Here is a 17,232-nt window from a genome sequence, read left to right on the forward strand (position 1 = left end):
TGGGGAGGAGGCGGGGTTGGGGCGGGGGTGTGGGCGGGGCTGGGGCGGGGCCGGGGGGCTGTGGAGTGTCCTCCATTTGGAGGCACAAAATATGGTAACCCTACCAGACTCCCACCATGTGTGGCAGGCCAGCAGCCTGGACCCCACCATGCTGGGCAGCGGGGCAGCCGAGAACCCAGACCCTGCCATGCGGGCCGGCCTTTAGCACACAGCTGAGCTGGGCTGCAGTAGTGTGCTAATTGGGTCACATGCGGCCTGCTAGCCACTGGTTGAGAACCGCTGCTTTAAGGCTTGTCTACACTGCCCTGCAGTTCGGATTAAGGGGGTGTGAATAGCAGTGCACATCAAAGTGCTGCACTGTAACTCCGCTGTGTGGGCACTGCAGGCACAAATGTAGAGGTTCCAAGTTTGCACTAAAGTAGTTCTTGCTCCACCGCAGACTTCCTGTGGGACTTCGGGCAAGTCAGTTAGGACTTGTCTAGACGGAGCGTGTGTAGCAACCTGGGCATAAATCTACAGTGCATTAGTATGACACACACTAACAGTCCATGTGGATCCTGCTACAGCACACTAGGAGTACCCCATCAGAGTAGATCAATGAGCACTACCGAACTTTTCAGTGCATGGTAGCAGGCTTCACACAGACAGACAGTGCATGGCAGGCTAGCACATGCTTGCACCCCAGCTTGCTACACATTCTCCATCTAGACAAGCCCAGAGTCCCTCTGTGTCTCAGTTCCTCATCTGTAAAATGGGAATAATAGTATTTCTGTACCTCAGGGAATGGTTGTGATAAATGTATTAGAGACTGTGAGGCACTCAGATACTACTGAAATGGGAGGCCCATATGAATACATAAAATTTGATTAAATTAATTAAAAGGTTTATCATAGATAAAATGTCATTTTTCAATGTGAGAAACACCAAAGAAGTATTTCCCTCTGATATCATTCAATTCAAAATAATTAAAGTCACACACACAAAAAATATTTGCAACAGTACTAGCTAGATCAAAAGTCACCACAGTGATGTTAGAGTCTTCTCTGAACAAAAAAGCAGGCAAATCTAGTTTAATTTTTTTGAAGGTGCCTGCCACCATTATATCGGCACCACAGGTTGTGCAAGGCAGAAAGTCATTTATTCTGGAAAGATAGCAGTGGCCACTGTGGTATCAACTGCAAGTGGAATCAGCACCTTTAATAAATTCCCATTTATAAATAAATAAAATTGCTGTTGTGCTTAAAAGGTTTGAAAATGTCATTGAGATTTTTGGCATGCAGACTTCTTGTGCCTTCACAGCAAGCTGACTAAAATGATTCTATAAGTAGGCTCCAAATCCACTGTTTGAATCATAGAATATTAGGGTTGGAACAGACCTCAGGAGGTCATCTAGTCCAATCCCCTGCTCAAAGCAGGACCAACACCAACTAAATCATCCCAGCCAGGGCTTTGTCAAGCCTGGCCTTAAAAACCTCTAAGGATGGAGATTCCACCACTTCCCTAGGTAACCCATTCCAGTGCTTCACCACCCTCCTAGTGAAATAGTGTTTCCTAATATCCAAAATAGTTACAGTCAATAGACCTCAATGACTCCCAATAAACATTCTACTATCAAATCATTTCAGCAAGTCTAAATAATCCACATACCTTCCTGACCTGTAAACGAAGAGACAAGTTGGGTGAGGTAATATCGTTTATTGGACCAACTTCTATAAATGAAACAGAAAAACTTTCAAGCTTACACAGAGCTCTTCTTCACTCATCTTATCTCTCTATTATCCTGGGACCAATACAGCTACAACAACACTGCAAACAATGTAAATGAAGATGCTTGAGGCAGTCTTGTCTGAGTGCAAGCAGCATTCTGGGAATATTCTGTAGTTGAAATTCTGTTAACTAACACGTGTTTTTCCTTTTTAAACTTAGATACAGATATGGAACTATACATAGGCGTCTCTCAGAATACAAAATTACATCTTTCTTCTGTATTACTCATTACTACTCATTTTCTAGATATCATCTTTGAGTCATTTCCAAAATGTCTGAGGTTCAACACTTCTGAACACAACGTATACAGGGTGGGAGGAATGAACGTGTCCATTTAAACAATAAAGCCAAACAAAAACCTTCCTGGACTTTTTGATGGAAAAAATATTTCAGTATAGTGAGTAAACTGCAACTATCACATTTTGAGGTTATCTTCAAATCTTTACACAAGGGCAATTTTCCATGTTAATGTAAAAGATATTGTTAGCTCGGATTGAATAATTCATTATCATGAAGACTCAATCTTGCAGACTAGTAAATGTGAAGTCAATATATTAACTAAATTTTTACTGAAGATTAAGAGGGTTGTTCACAGTCCAAGTTATATGCTTATCCAGTTACTAAAGAGAAAGAGGTAGATATACAGAAAATACAGAAGAGCTGAGACCCTATAGGTTAGAGTTAAATAGATATTGCTCTTTTTAAAAATAGCACAGTGATTTTTTTTTTAATCCGATCATGCCACTTGGCCCATCTTCCCTCAGATCAGTTTAACTGATTTTAAACACCTGAAGTAAATTTTCCATAAGTAAACTTTCAACATCATAGGCAGAAAAAAATACCAAACAGGACCCTTCATAAGTTACTTCAAATGACAGTACAGTTTTCATACAGATTTTTTAAGAGCAATCATGTAATCAGTCCACACCTTTGTAGTTCACTACAGTAACTCCACTGGAGACAGTAGTGTTTTACACTGCAGCTTGTATTACAAATACCAAATTAAAGTTTAAGAGAGTGATAGCATCATTACCACACATGAGAGAAAACATAAGCAGAAGCTTCTAGTCTTTAGAGACTTACGTCATATATGCATTTCTCTCCACAAGTCCGCCTAAAAAGTGTGAAAACCAAACCACCAATATTTTTTGAACGCTGACAACTTAAAATGTAATAGCATCAAAATAAATGGAATTCATAAGTCATGTGCAAGCCACAACATTTTATATTTCTGTTTGCCAATGATTTCCTTCAACCAGCCTTTGTACTTGGTCTCTCTAAAGCATAACTTCTTGGAAAGGTGGTGAGATCTTGTCTTCATACTTATTTGGTAAGCACCTGAAAAACTGCTGGAGTTATTTATATATTAGCTGTTCAACTGATCCATTTTGGAGAAAAAAAGCTTCAAAAAATCCTATATATCCCTATTTGCACATAAAGGAAAGAACTGCAAGAAAACCACTTCAGAAATAATTTGAGAATAACAATCTATATTTCAGTACCCTTGAAAATGCAATATATTCAATACAGCTATGTCTACAGAAAAATGTGACACATACCAGTAGGAGCAAGAAAGCCCCAGAGGCGAGAGACGACTAGGAACACTTCCCACTATAGAAAAAGAAGTCTAATCTTTCTTTTCCAAGCCCAGATCTTTGATCTCACCATACTCTTCAGCAGCAAAGATTAAATCACTTCTGGTACATTGCCGATGCCATGCAAATAGCCTGGGGTGGATTCTTTAGCTTAGCAAATCCTACTTGTTGGCCTGTCTTTCAGTCTTCATTCATTGGCTGAGATGTGAGAATGCAACCTCAAGGCTTTATCTGGACTGGTAGAAAAAAAAAGGGTATAGAGCAAGGGTCGGCAACCTTTCAGAAGTGGTGTGCCGAGTCTTCGTTTATTCACTCTAACTTAAGGTTTTGTGTGCCAGTAATACATTTTAACGTTTTTAGAAGTCTCTTTCTATAAGTCTATAATATATAACTAAACTATTGTTGTATGTAAAGTAAATAAGTTTTTTAAAATGTTTAAAAAGCTTAATTTAAAATTAAATTAAAATGCAGAGCCCCCTGGACTGGTGGCCAGAACCCGGGCAGCGTGAGTGCCACTGAAAATCAGCTTGCGGCCGCCTTCGGCAAGCGTGCCATACATTGCCTACCCCGGTATAGAGCTTTCTTTAAGGATCCCCCCTCCTTTGGGAATTGGGAGGGGAAGCATCACCTCAGCTGGTGAGCAGGCTGGTGGGGGTCAGGTAAGCCACTATCCCATGTGCACCATGGGGAGGGTATATCACCCCTGTCCCTTTGGCCTGAGTCCCCTCTTATGCCCAGTTAGTAGCTTCCACTCACCCCTAGGATTAGCGTAGGATTGGGTTTTAGAGATTGGAAAGGAATTTCCCCCCCATTTACAGATGGCCAGAGCAGGATGGTTCTTTGTTTGTTTGTTGTTGGGTTTTTTTTTTTTTTTTGCCTTGACCATAGCAGCTCAGGGCTCCTGTGGGACAGGTCAGGAGGTAAAGTTAAAGATGTCACAATTTAGCAGGTGGCCAGTGCTGGTACTTGTTCCACATAGGGTCCAGTTTTCTGATAAACCGGAATTAGAAGTGGAATTTGTGGGAAGGCAGCCCCTAAAGAAGTTAGGGCTCCTAACGTATGGTATAGAGGAAACAACCCCTTTCCCCCTGCCCCTTAACCTTCATAATAGGAGAGGTAAGGTGGGGTCTCAGTGGGCTGGGACCAGCTGTGTAGAAAGGTGGGGATGATAGCAGCCCTCCACCACGGAGGAAATGATGGAGGAAGAAATCATGACCTGTACAGCATGAACTTTTGCTGGTTAGTTCCCAGATAAGTTAAGTAATAAAGCTGCGGATTAATTAAACTATGTCCCTTACATTTGGTCTTTCTTTCTCCCTGTCCAGGACAATTGTGCCCTGCTCCCCCCGTAACTGATTCCAGAGTTAAGTCTGTGAAAGAGAGAGTAAAGCAGCTCCCAGCCAGCAAAACAGAGATCTTACAACAACATATGAACCAGTAACAGATAGAACATGAAATTATTGCCCAATCCAATTTAAGAGGCAAAGTAAAGTATAGGAATCGTGGAGTTAACTGGCATCATTGTTTCTGAAGGATAAAGGTTTTCCTTAATACTCTTCCTAAAACCCATCTCCCTCATAAGAGAAAAGTAAACCCCAAACTGCTGCAGTACTATGTTAGAAGTTGTATTCCCATCCCCAGTAAAAAGTGATCTAACAGATTTTGAGCTAGCTATAGCAGCTGATGTTTTAGTATAGGTATATTGATATTTACAATATGTAAGATCAATAAGCCCTTCCTTGTCCAAAAACTACATTTGTACAGCATCTATTGGCCTGATAACTGTATGCCACGTGGAAAATTAACATGTATACAGCTGTTGGAACAAAACTGGCCATTCCAGTCCATTCCTCTGAACAGATAATCTCAGGGTGGTCTCTCCCACTCCCACCCCTCTCCCCCTCAATCCCTCTTCTTTTCTATTAAATCAAAAGAGTATTTTCAAATTTTTAGACAAGATGTATAAACAAAAGCTGTGACCACACTTGTGGTCATTAAAGACTCCATAGACATTTTCGTAGGAGGATAACATCCTGGACAGATTCTATTATGCAGACAGAACATGATTTCCCAAAATTCCTCCTGTAAACTTAGCTGGATTTCATAGTAGTCTTCAGTTTTTGTCCTTGACTATTCTGTTGCAATACTGTGTGCCATTTAACAGCTGCTATCTTCCATCCTTATCCTAACAGTGGCCACATTGTAGTTGTGGATGAAGATATTCCTAAATACAGGGAACAATGCAGTATGCCTTTCACATGCCAAGTTACCATTCAATCAATGGGAAAAAGGAATTCAGGAATGTGTCCACTATACTTTGCGAAAGTACAAAGAGCACTGCAGAACCTAGAACAGTACCTCAAAATTACAGAATACTTGACAATGCTCCATTACAAGAAGTTGTTGATCACCTATTTCATTCTGGGGGAAGGAGATATTTTAATTCTTGTTATAAGCATCACAATCAATCATTATTTGGCCTATCTGGATTTCTTCCAGTAATATGAAAAGAACTTCACAAGTTGATAGTGCTTCTATTGGCACATTCAAGTGTATGTTCAGGAAGTCAGAGGAAACATTGTTCCCCTCTACCATGACTTGTAAACATTTTAGATGTATGAATTTGGGAAAGTGATTTACCCTGTAAGGAAGAATCATCAGATTTAGTATATTAAAAATAGGGTAAAATAATCTGGGTTATTCTTATATGTACTTTATCATAAAAGGAATTTGTAGGGTAACTGCACTTTAGGAAGGAAATAAACTCTTGTAAACCAATTAACTGGTTATTTCTTTACCTTTTTTGGTCATTTTATTAGGGTTTGGTTTTTCATATGGTCAGATAGTGATCAAATTAACATTACTAGTCAAGCAGCAGGGAGAGAGTTAGTAGCTCAGAAGAGGTTGGAAGGTCAAAGTCTAGTAAGATTGCTTTGGAAAAGAAAAAAAAAAAAAAAAAAAAACAAATCTCGCTACAGCTTTCTCCACTCAGAAAAGAACCCACAACCACACAACTTCACAAAATGAAACTGAGAAGCTAAAGTAGAGCAACACCCCACAATGGCCACACAGTTCAAACCAATTTTTAAGATGGTTTTAGCTTATTATAATAATAATGGCTTCTCTCTCTCTCTCTTTTGGTAATACTGTGGGTTTTGAGGATTTTTTTTAAACCAAGAATCAACACAGTAAGAGATGTACTATAGGTTTAGTCTAACTTGAAGGCAGGATGTATTTTAAAGAAAAACCAAGATCTTTCTTGAGAATTTACTAGGCATGAGACAATGTTACTACTGGAGAGAGAGGATTAGTATTTTGCACTCCACAGAAATGGCAGATGAGGTCAGTAAGGACCTAGCAGTTTCAATATCAGTGCGGGTTTTAAAATGACCATTTAGAGAACGTAGATAAATGGTGGGGCTGCCCCAAAATGAAGCTTTTGGGCCCAAGGACACAAAAACATTTTAACAAAAAGTAGTAAATTACCCATAGGGCTTGTCTACACTACCGCACGGGGTTGATCTAAAATATGCAACTTCAGCTACTTGAATAGCGTAGCTGAAGTCAACGTACTTAGATCTACAAACCGCAGTGTCTTCACAGCGGGAAGTCGAGAGCTGACGCTCTCCCGTCGACTCCGCTTGTGCTGCTTATTCTGGTGAAGTACGGAGTCAACAGGAGAGCGCTCACCATCGCTCTACTAGATGCAATAAATTGACCCCCGCTGGATCGATCGCTGCCCGCCGATCTGGTGGGTAGTGTAGACAAGCCCATAAACATGCCTTTTCCTGCTTATCTGGCACAGGGGGAAAAAAATCACAAAACTACTAAGAAATTCCTTATTCCTTGCAGCCCACATTTTAACACCATCTTTTTGGCATTCAACGGATGTACACCTTGCCTGCACAGAGATGGTTTGGGCGAGGCCCAAGGTATTTTATCCTTGGTAAGTTCTTATTAAGACATGAGATAGCTGTGGATTTTAATGTTACCTGGTCATCATTGGTTCAGTTCTTGAACTTCTTAGAGACAGCTAAGGAAACATCTATCCTTTCTTTTTGCCACTTCTAATTACACTATTAACACAAAAAGTCTTTAATACTGAAAAAAACATGTATATTTTCTATTCCTGACCATGCTTCTAGCAATTACCACAAACAGACAGTATTGATGACTATGATTAAGTTGCATTTTTCCTGGTTTTGTGTTTTATATTTCAGCAATTTATCCTTTTGTTAATGATTAATCACATTTCCATTAGAAAAACCAAAACATTTGCAAAAATGAAGCAAAGGGTCAATCTTCAGGCAAGAAAAGGAAGACAATTCATTGCTGAGGCTATCACACTATTTTGAAAAATACTAAACACCTTTGCAGTCTTCAGTTCAACTTGATATACCAAAGATATGCTGATTTCCATTCTGGAACTTTTTTTTAAGTCTTGCTACTCTTATATTTCAAAAACACAAAACACCACAAGACTGACTTGCTTTTCAAAATGCCTAATATCACTGAATATAATAAGAAAGCTGAGTTTAATCATACCCAATTTTCTAGCAATAAATTAATACCAGAATTAATGTGACTGTGAATTCAAAAAATGGGTCATCCATGTGCACGTTTACCAAGAGCAGCAGACTTTTTACACTGTAAAGAGAAGCAGATGAGGGATGGACAGAAAAAAAAAAAAAAGGTCACGTTTAGATCTTAAAACATCTGATCAGATCCAAAAAGTACTGCAGAAATAAAAGCATGACTTCATCTACCGGCAGGGTGGATAAAAATCAATTACACCTCTATCCCGATAGAAGGCGAAATCGGATATAATGTGGTAAAGCAGCGCTCTGGGGGATGGGGCTGCGCGCTCCAGCGGATCAAAGGAAGTTCGATATAACGCAGTTTCACCTATAATACGGTAAGATTTTTTGGCTCCCGAGGACAACGTTATAGCGTGGTAGAGGTGTATATATAAAAAAAAAAATCACATTTTTTTGATAAAATGCTTTTTGAGGAAAAAAACCTATCTAAAGATAGTTTTAATTAAGAAACATTATAGCTCAAAGATATCTCATCATGGAATACGGATTACAAATTCTAATTCTATAGTATGAGACAATATATTAATGTAATGTTTAAGAAAAGTTTTGTAAATGAGTTCCAATAGTTCATGGATTAGGGACCCAATCTTATGCAGTTCCAGGGACTTCTGTATAGATCAGGGGTCTCAAACTCAATTTACCTTAGAACCAGTGCCAGTCCTCAAATCCTCCCAGCGGGCCAATAATGTCACTCATGCCACCCAGAACCTGCCCCCCAAAACTCTGCACCGCACCTGCCTAAGGCTCTAGGAGGGAGTTTGGGTGGGGGAGGAGGTCTGAGTTAGGAGACTCAGGTGCAGGCTCTGGGAGGTAGTTTGGGTGGGGGAGGGAGGGGGTCTGGGGTGCAGGTTCTGAGATGGAGTTTGGGTGCTGGGCACAGGCTCCGGGCTGGGGCCGGGGGTGGGGGTGCAGGAGGAGGGGTGGGGTTGCAGGCTCTGGGAGGGATGCAGGCTCTGGGCTGAGGCAGGGGGTGGGGTTGCAGGAGGAGGGTGTGGGGTTGCAGCCTCGAGGAGGGGGGAGGGGTGCAGGCTCTGGGAGTGAGTTTGAGGGCAGGAGGGGGCATGTGGGAAGGGGGAGGAGGTGCAGACTCTGGGAGGGGGTGGGGGATACAGCGCTTACCAGGGGCTCCTAGGCAGGGTGGGCTGGGGGGACTCCGTGCACTGCTGCCCGCAGTCACTGCCCGCAGTCACTGCCCCGCAGCTTCCCATTGGCCGCAGGGACCAGAGGGAGGGGCCGACAGACATGTGAAGTGAGCTGGCACAAGCCACTCAGCTCCACTGGGCTGCCAGTGGTGGGCGGGGCCCTGGGACGTTTTAAATCGCCCGGGAGGGGGCTGGGGCGGAAGCACCTGGGGCAGCAGGCAGGGCCAAGGGAAAGACCCGGCCCAAAATTGCTGGAGCCCCGCAGACCACATTGGGTAGGGTTACCATATTTAAAAAATAAAAAAAGAGGACACTCCACGGGGCCCTGGCCCCGCCCCTTCCCTACTCCTGCCCCCACTCCAACTCCGCCCCTTCCCCACCCCTTCTCCAAAGTCCCCGCCCTAACTCCCCCTCCTCCCTCCCAGCCACGCGAAAAGGGCTGCCCAAGCGCTACCGGCTTCACGGTTTGCCGGGCAGCCCCCAGACCCTGCGCCCCTGGCTGGCACTTCCCCAGCGCAGCTGGAGCCTGAGAGGGGAAGCGCCCAGCTGGGGGCGCAGGGTCTGGAGGCTGCCCGGCAAACCGTGAAGCCGGTAGCGCTCGGGCTTCAGGCAGCCCCCATGCCTCCAGACCCTGCACCGCTGGAGCAGAGCAGCTGGAGCCCGGGAGGGGAAGTGCCCGGCCGGCGGCTGGGGTCCGGAGGCAAGGGGGCTGCCCGAAGCCGGTAGTGCTCGGGCAGCTCGGCTCTTAAACAGAGCCGAAGAGTCAGGGGAGGAGCAGAGCAGCCGCAGGAGGGGAAGTGCCCGGCCGGTATTTTCCCGGACATGTTTGTTTTTTTGGCAATTCCCCCCGGATGGGGGTTTGATTACCAAAACGCCGGACATGTCCGGGAAAAACCGGACGTATGGTAACCCTAACATTGGGGAGGTTCTCAGGCTGCAGATGGAACAGTGGGCCGGGAGTTTGAGACCCCTGGGACTCAGTGCTAAGTTTAGAAGATGCTATCAGAGATGCTTAGTTTTGCAGGTCTCAAACTGTGGATTTGTGTCTCCAGAGAGAACATGCTTGCTAACAGCAAAAATGTTTTTAAATAAATACATATACAGAGGTGAGAAATAATAGCCCTCAACCCTATTGTCCCTCTGCAAATTTGTGTACACAGAGTCAATCCCTTACCTCTCTCTAAAAGTGCAAAGTTTCAGGAAGTTCAATGAATAGAAGATTGCTGGGGAATAGATCTGAACAAGGAGAAGTAGTCTAGAGATAAATGTGAGAAGGAAGGGACAGGCATTAGAAAGAAAAGTGAAACTGTTTGAGCAGCATATTCCAGAAGTCCTGAGCTCTTTTTGAGTGTAGCCTTCATTGATTTGAGATCTACCCAGGGATGAAAGTAAGTTAATGGATTTACTGGTACGCTGGAGTCCTGAGCAGGTGCGTGGCCTCAACCGGAAGAGGCGGGGCCTTTAAATCACCCTTGAAGCTGCTGGGAGCCCCTGAGCTCAGGGGCGATTTAAAGAGCCCGGGGCTCTGGCCGCTGCTACCGCAGTGGAGCTCTGGGCCCTTTAAATCGCCGGAGCCCTGTCGCCACTACCCAGGGGCTCCGGCACTGATTTAAAGGGCCAAGGGCGCTGGCTGCTGTGGGGAGCCCCGGGCCCTTTAAAGCGCCGCCTGAGCCCCGCTGCCGGAGTCCCGGGGTAATGGCGGCAGGGCTCCGGCAGTGATTTAAAGGGCCGCCGCTACCCCAGGGCTCCGGAGGCGATTTAAAGGGCTGCTGGAGCCCAGGGCCCTTTAAATCGCCAGCCTGGGGAAGCCAGTCCAGCATGGCATACCGGCTCTTGCTGCTACGCCGGACCGGACCGGCTTACTTTAATCTCTGAATCTACCATATCATTCTCTCACTAGAAGGGAAAATCTATAATGACAGCAGGCCGTAAAAGAGATCCAGTTTGGATCTCATCTATCTCATCCATCTCGGAGTTGTGAAGAATATGTATTAAGATTATAACAACCAACAATAATGCACTTTTATGTAGAAATCACTGATTAAATTGAGTCTTCCTGACTAGTGATTTAAATCGATTTGATTTAAATCAAATCCATCCTGTCTACCGGATTCAAGTATATGAGGATAAGTCTATAAAACTTCAGCCTGTTTCTGAATCACCACTCCATTGTGTCTACTGCATAGACATACAGTGATGATCAGCATTACTTCTATGATTACCGCAATATACTATTGTTGGAGAGGAGAAAACAGTAACTTCAGGTTAATGTAAATAAGCAAAGCACCTCACCATGCAAGTACTATATGCAAGAAAATACATACTTCTGCCATATTAAATACAATGGATGAATTCACGTTACCTCCTTTTTTTTCCTTTGACTTTCAGCCATTTAAATATGGAAACTGGTTACTGCACCATTTATTTTGGTTTTCCACTTTAAAGAGAAATGGAAAAACCTACTACTGGCATTACAATTGGCTCAGTGTGGTTACAGTATCAATGCAAGTGTCAGAGACATTCTCATTCCAAAAATAAATCAGTCCTTAAGCCTTCCATTTAGATGGCATCAGACCAGCAAAATATTGTCAAACAGAATCCAATATTGCATTTTTATTTATATACATTTATATATACACAATGCAAGCTACATGGCAGAAGCTTGCAGAAATCACAGAATTTTAGGAGAACTCAATTCAGGGGAGGAGGAATGCATCTATGGAAGGGAAGGGGAGAATAATAAGGTTACCTAATTTTGCATTGAAAGTCAGACATTTTAAAGCCTTTTTTGTTCATAGTACATTACATAAAAAATAAATGATGTTACCACTACATTTATTTGTTCACGAGTACAATGATAGGACAATTCTGAATTTTCTTTAATGACTTCCATGTCAAGGTCAAGGACATGATTTACCTTATCATCACTTCAATCACATTTTAGCAGCGCAGAGTGAGAGAATGTTCTAGTAGTAATGCCAAGAGACCATGAGTGATAGCAGACAAGAACAAAGTAGATATGCAAAAGTGAGCTCTTTTAACCTGTGGGATAGTCTTCCAAAGAGAAGTGATGAACATCCTACACTTTGGTTATTTAAGACTTTGCCTGCTAAAGCATTAGAAAGTGTATTACTGTACAAAAAAACCCAGATTGGTATGGTTTGGATTAGACAACCTTACTAGGCCTTTTTCCACCTCGAATTTCTATGACTGTGCAATTTGCTTTTACCTGAGGCCAAGCACATAGAAAATGCTGACAATAGCTTTAAAAAACAAACAAACAAACAAACAAAAACTGCTTAGTTTTAAAAGCTTGCAGGAAGACAGAATTTCAGTTAGGCAAGTTTTAAACATATTTTTGCAAGTCTTTCAAACATTTATACTATACCACTTAGCATGCTAAAAAAATTATAGTTTAAATCCAGATTAGTAAACTAGGAAAGTGTAACTTCTTTTGAGAGCTTTTACAGTTTTCCACTTAGTGTGAACTCTGTTACCAGAATACCTAATTGTACAACTTCTAACAGGAAATGGGTTCTAGACATAACATTCAGAGCTAGATTTTAATCCTTCTCACTCTTTATGCCCATCTCCACATAAATGCAGTCTTGTGTCTAATACTGCAAAACATCAGTATTTTATCAGACAAAGATTATCATCTTCTGTCCCTCACTGCCTGAGAATGCTGAATGCCTTACCCTGTTTAAATTTATAAAAAAGATCATTCAAAAGATGATCACTCAGAGTACGAGTGCATTTTAGGTAGGGTGACCAGACGTCCCGATTTTATCGGGACTGTCCCGATATTTCCTTGTTTGTCCCACGTCCCGACCGACGTGCGGTCGGGACACTGGACAAACAAGGAAATGCCCCGGAGCCTAGAGCCCGGAAATGCTCGCACCCCCTCCCCGCCCGACTCCGCCCCCTCCTCCCCCGATTGGCTCCCTCCCCGAATCCCCGCCTCTTCCCCGGGCTCACCATTCCCCCTCCCTCCACAAGCGCTGGAGGGAGGCCCGGGAGACTCAGGGGAAGCGCGGGACCGGGGTGAGTAACAGTCCGGCCTGGTCCCTTGCAGGCAGGACTCAGTTGGGTGGTTGGGAGAGGAGGGGGGCAGCCCGCGGGGCCAGGCGGCGGCTGTTCTCCCCCCGGGCAGCGGGACTCGGGAGCAGCCGCTGCTGCAGCTCCCACTGCCGCGGGGGCAGGAAGCGGCCATGGCGCTCCGCGGCTGCGGCGCCTCCGAACCCCCCGAGCCGGGGCCTGCTGCGGGGACCCAGCAGCGCACACGCTGGGCCCAGCCCCTGGCCAGTCGCGTCTGGGCTGCTGCCCAGCTGGTGCTATCCCGCGGCGGCCCCGGGGCGGAGGCATCGGCAGCCCAGCCCTGTTCGTTCCCCTGCGGGACGGGGGGGCTGGGGCCTGCTACCCCCACTCCGGGGCCGCCGCGGGATAGCACCAGCTGGGCAACAGCCCAGACGCGACTGGCCAGGGGCTGAGCGCAGCGTGCGCACTGCTGGGTCCCCGCAGCAGGCCCGGGTTCAGGGGCGCCAGAGCTGCAGCCGCGGAGCGCCATGGCCGCTTCCTGCCCCCACAGCAGTGGGAGCTGCAGCAGCGGCTGCTCCCGAGTCCCGCTGGCCGGGGGTGAGAACAGCCGCCGCCTGGCCCCGCGGGCCGCCCCCCTCCTCTCCCTACCGCCCAACTGAGTCCTGCCTGCTCGGGACCAGGCCGGACTGTTACTCACCGCGGCCCCGCGCTTCCCCTGAGTCTCCCGGGCCTCCCTCCAGCGCTTGCGGAGGAAGGTGTTTTTTTTTTTGGCCCCACCCCCCGCCCCGCCCCCCCGCGTCACCCCACCCCTCCCCCCGCGTCCCGATATTTGTCTTGGGTGATCTGGTCACCCTAATTTTAGGCACTATATAGCTCTCCTCAAACTATACATTTAAACAGAAATGACTGGAGCAACTTCTCTGGATAGAATACATTCAAGATAAATGAAATGAATGTCATCAGTTGTGACAAACATTTCTGCACAGTTCACTAGAAGCTATATCCTTTGCTAACAACGATATATCAAGCTGCCTAACTCTAAGGAATATTAGTACAAAGTAATACAATTACTGACATTTGTCTTTGACTGGAAGCAGATTACAAAGCACCTTGCAGCCACCAAAATCCAATGCTAAGTGTGTTCCTATGATATCAGTCATGCAAAGATCCCAGTAGGAATCATCACAAAATGGAAATAAATCAGGAGAAGAAAAAGAAAAATGAAAACAACTGTGCAGATCCTGTTCAACATGGAACCTGTTTCTACTTTCAGAAGAGGATATTGAAGGACAGGCAACATACATAAGAACATAAGAATGGCCATACTGGGTCAGACCAAAGGTCCATCCAGTCCAGTATCCTGTCCACCAACAGTGACCAATGCCAGGTGCCCCAGAGGGAGTGAACCTAACAGGTAACGATCAAGTGATCTCTCTCCTGCCATCTATCTCCACTCTCTGACAAACAGAGGCTAGGGACACCATTCCTTACCCATCCTGGGTAGTAGCCATTAATGGACTTAACCTCCAAGAATGTATCTAGTTCTCTTTTAAACCCTGTTATAGTCCTAGCCTTCACAACCTCCTCAGGCAAGGAGTTCCACAGGTTGACTGTGCGCTGTGTGAAGAAGAACTTCCTTTTATTTGTTTTAAACCTGCTGCCCATTAATTTCATTTGGTGGCCCATAGTTCTTATATTATGGGAACAAGTAAATAACTTTTCCTTATTCACTTTCTCCACACCACTCATGATTTTATATACCTCTATCATATCCCCCCTTAGTCTCCTCTTTTCCAAGCTGAAAAGTCCTAATCTCTTTAATCTCTCCTCAGATGGGACCCGTTCCAAACCCCTAATCATTTTAGTTGCCCTTCTCTGAAGCTTTTCTAATGCCAGTATATCTTTTTTGAGATGTGACCACCACATCTGTACACAGTATTCAAGATGTGGGCATGGATTTATATAAGGGCAATAAGATATTCTCCATCTTATTCTCTATCCCTTTTTTAATGGATTCCTAACATCCTGTTTGCTTTTTTGACTGCCCTGCACACTTCGTGGACGTCTTCAGAGAACTATCCATGATGACTCCAAGATCTCTTTCCTGATTAGTTGTGGCTAAATTAGCCCCCATCATATTGTATGTATAGCTGGGGTTATTTTTTCCAATGTCCATGACTTTACATTTATCCACATTTTGTTGCCCAATCACTTAATTTTGTGAGATCTTTTTGAAGTTCTTCACAGTCTGCTTTGGTCTTAACTATCTTGAGCAGTTTAGTAACATCTGCAAACTTTGCCACCTCACTGCTTACCCCTTTCTCCAGATCATTTATGAATAAGTTGAATAGGACTGGTCCTAGGACTGAGCCTTGGGGAACACCACTAGTTACCCTTCTCCAGTCTGAAAATGTACCGTTTATTCCTATCCTTTGTTCCCTGTCTTTTAACCAGTTCTCAATCCATGAAAGGATCTTCCCTCTTATCCCATGACAACTTAATTTACGTAAAAGCCTTTGGTGAGGAACCTTGTCAAAGGCTTTCTGGAAATCTAAGTATATTATGTCCACTGGTTCCCCCTCGTCCACGTTTGTTGACCCCTTCCAAGAACATACCCTCTGTCTCTCCCCACACTCCCGCCCCCATTCTGCCCCAACATACATTTGGAATTGTACAAGAGGTGCTTCAACAGAGATATTCAAAAAGTGAGATACAAGCAAATGTGTATGGGGGGAATTATTTTAGATAAGACATTTCAAATATGAACTAGGAAAAGAGTGTATGCTCATAAAGCCAATGACAGATATTACTACCACAAAATAAAAAGAAGCCTGCCATCCCATAATAGATTTAAAATTATAGGAAAGATCTATTAAACAAAACAAAAAACAGTCTTGAATGTTACACAGTACTACTGACCTCAGCTATACATTTTGTAAGACAGACAGTGGTTTACAGAATTTCTCACAAAGGCAGAAGCGTAGAATAGTGTAGCTATTTCAGAATAAAAAGAACAAGGAGTACATGTGGCCCAAATAAATTTGTTAGTCTCTAAGGTGCCACAAGTATTCCTTGTTCTTTTTGCTGATACAGACTAACATGGCTACCACTCTGAAACCTATTTCAGAATAATTAAACTGTGGACTGCTATTGACATAATTTGACCCCACAGGACTCCATCTTTTGAGGTTGTCTTCATGACACTTTTTTTTTTCTGTGTACTCCCAGAATTATTTTGCTGTTCAAACTTACATGATAAATTAAATGGAAACTGAAACATCTCATTTTTGCAAAGGAAGAAACACAATCACTCCTATCACTGGTGTCAATGGATATTCCTTTTCTGCAGAACTGCCTCACATTTACAGTAACACTTCCCTTATCTTGTTTTTTTCACTCTCCCACAGACAAGGTAAGTAAGGGTATGTCTACACAACAAGTAGTTCGATTTTACTTAAAGCGAATTTGTGGAACCGATATTACAAAGTCGAATGTGTGTATCCACACTAAGGACAGTAATTCGACTTTGTGAGTCCACACTAACGGGGCAAGCGTCGACATTGGAAGCCGTGCACCGTGGGCAGCTATCCCACAGTTCCCTCAGTCCCCGCTGCCCATTGGAATTCTGGGTCGAGCCCCCAATGCCTGCTGGGGCAAAAAATGTGTCGAGGGTGGTTTTGGGTAACTGTCATCATTCAACCGTCACTCCCGCCCTCCCTCCGTGAAATCACTTTTCTGGTGATTGACAGCGCGGACGCCACAGCACTGCGAGCATGGAGCCTGCTGCGATCATCGCTGCAGTTATGGCCGTTGTCAACACCTCGCACTTATCATCCACCTTTTTCAGAGGCAGGTGCTGAGAAATCGGGCAAGGAGGCTACGGCAGCGCGGTGAGGACATTTAAGTCTGAGAGGGGCACAGACCTCTCACAAAGCACGGGACCACGCGCCGTGGACATCATGGTGGCAATGGGTCACGTTGATGCTGTGGAACGGCGATTCTGGGCCCGGGAAACAAGCACGGACTGGTGGGACCGCATAGTGCTGCAGGTCTGGGATGAATCATAGTGGCTGCGAAACTTTCGGGTGCGTA

At 44.5% G+C, this 17,232-nt stretch overlaps 1 protein-coding gene across 5 annotated transcripts in view; it reads right to left on the reverse strand.

The window, feature by feature from the left end:
• Positions 1–17,232, reverse strand: part of CYTH3 (cytohesin 3) — a 102,981-nt gene that overhangs the window by 54,442 nt on the left and 31,307 nt on the right. Inside the window, exon 1 of one of the 5 annotated variants that reach the window (XM_034784229.1) lies at positions 3,327–3,401. The exons of the other annotated variants lie outside the window; for them this stretch is intronic. The gene's annotated coding sequence lies outside the window, so the exon portion shown is untranslated. Of the gene's footprint in view, positions 1–3,326; positions 3,402–17,232 lie in introns of those variants that run through there. 5 annotated transcript variants of the gene reach the window in all.

The sequence above is a fragment of the Trachemys scripta genome, chromosome 10, assembly GCF_013100865.1.
Source record: "Trachemys scripta elegans isolate TJP31775 chromosome 10, CAS_Tse_1.0, whole genome shotgun sequence".
NCBI classification, from domain to species: Eukaryota; Metazoa; Chordata; order Testudines; family Emydidae; genus Trachemys; species Trachemys scripta.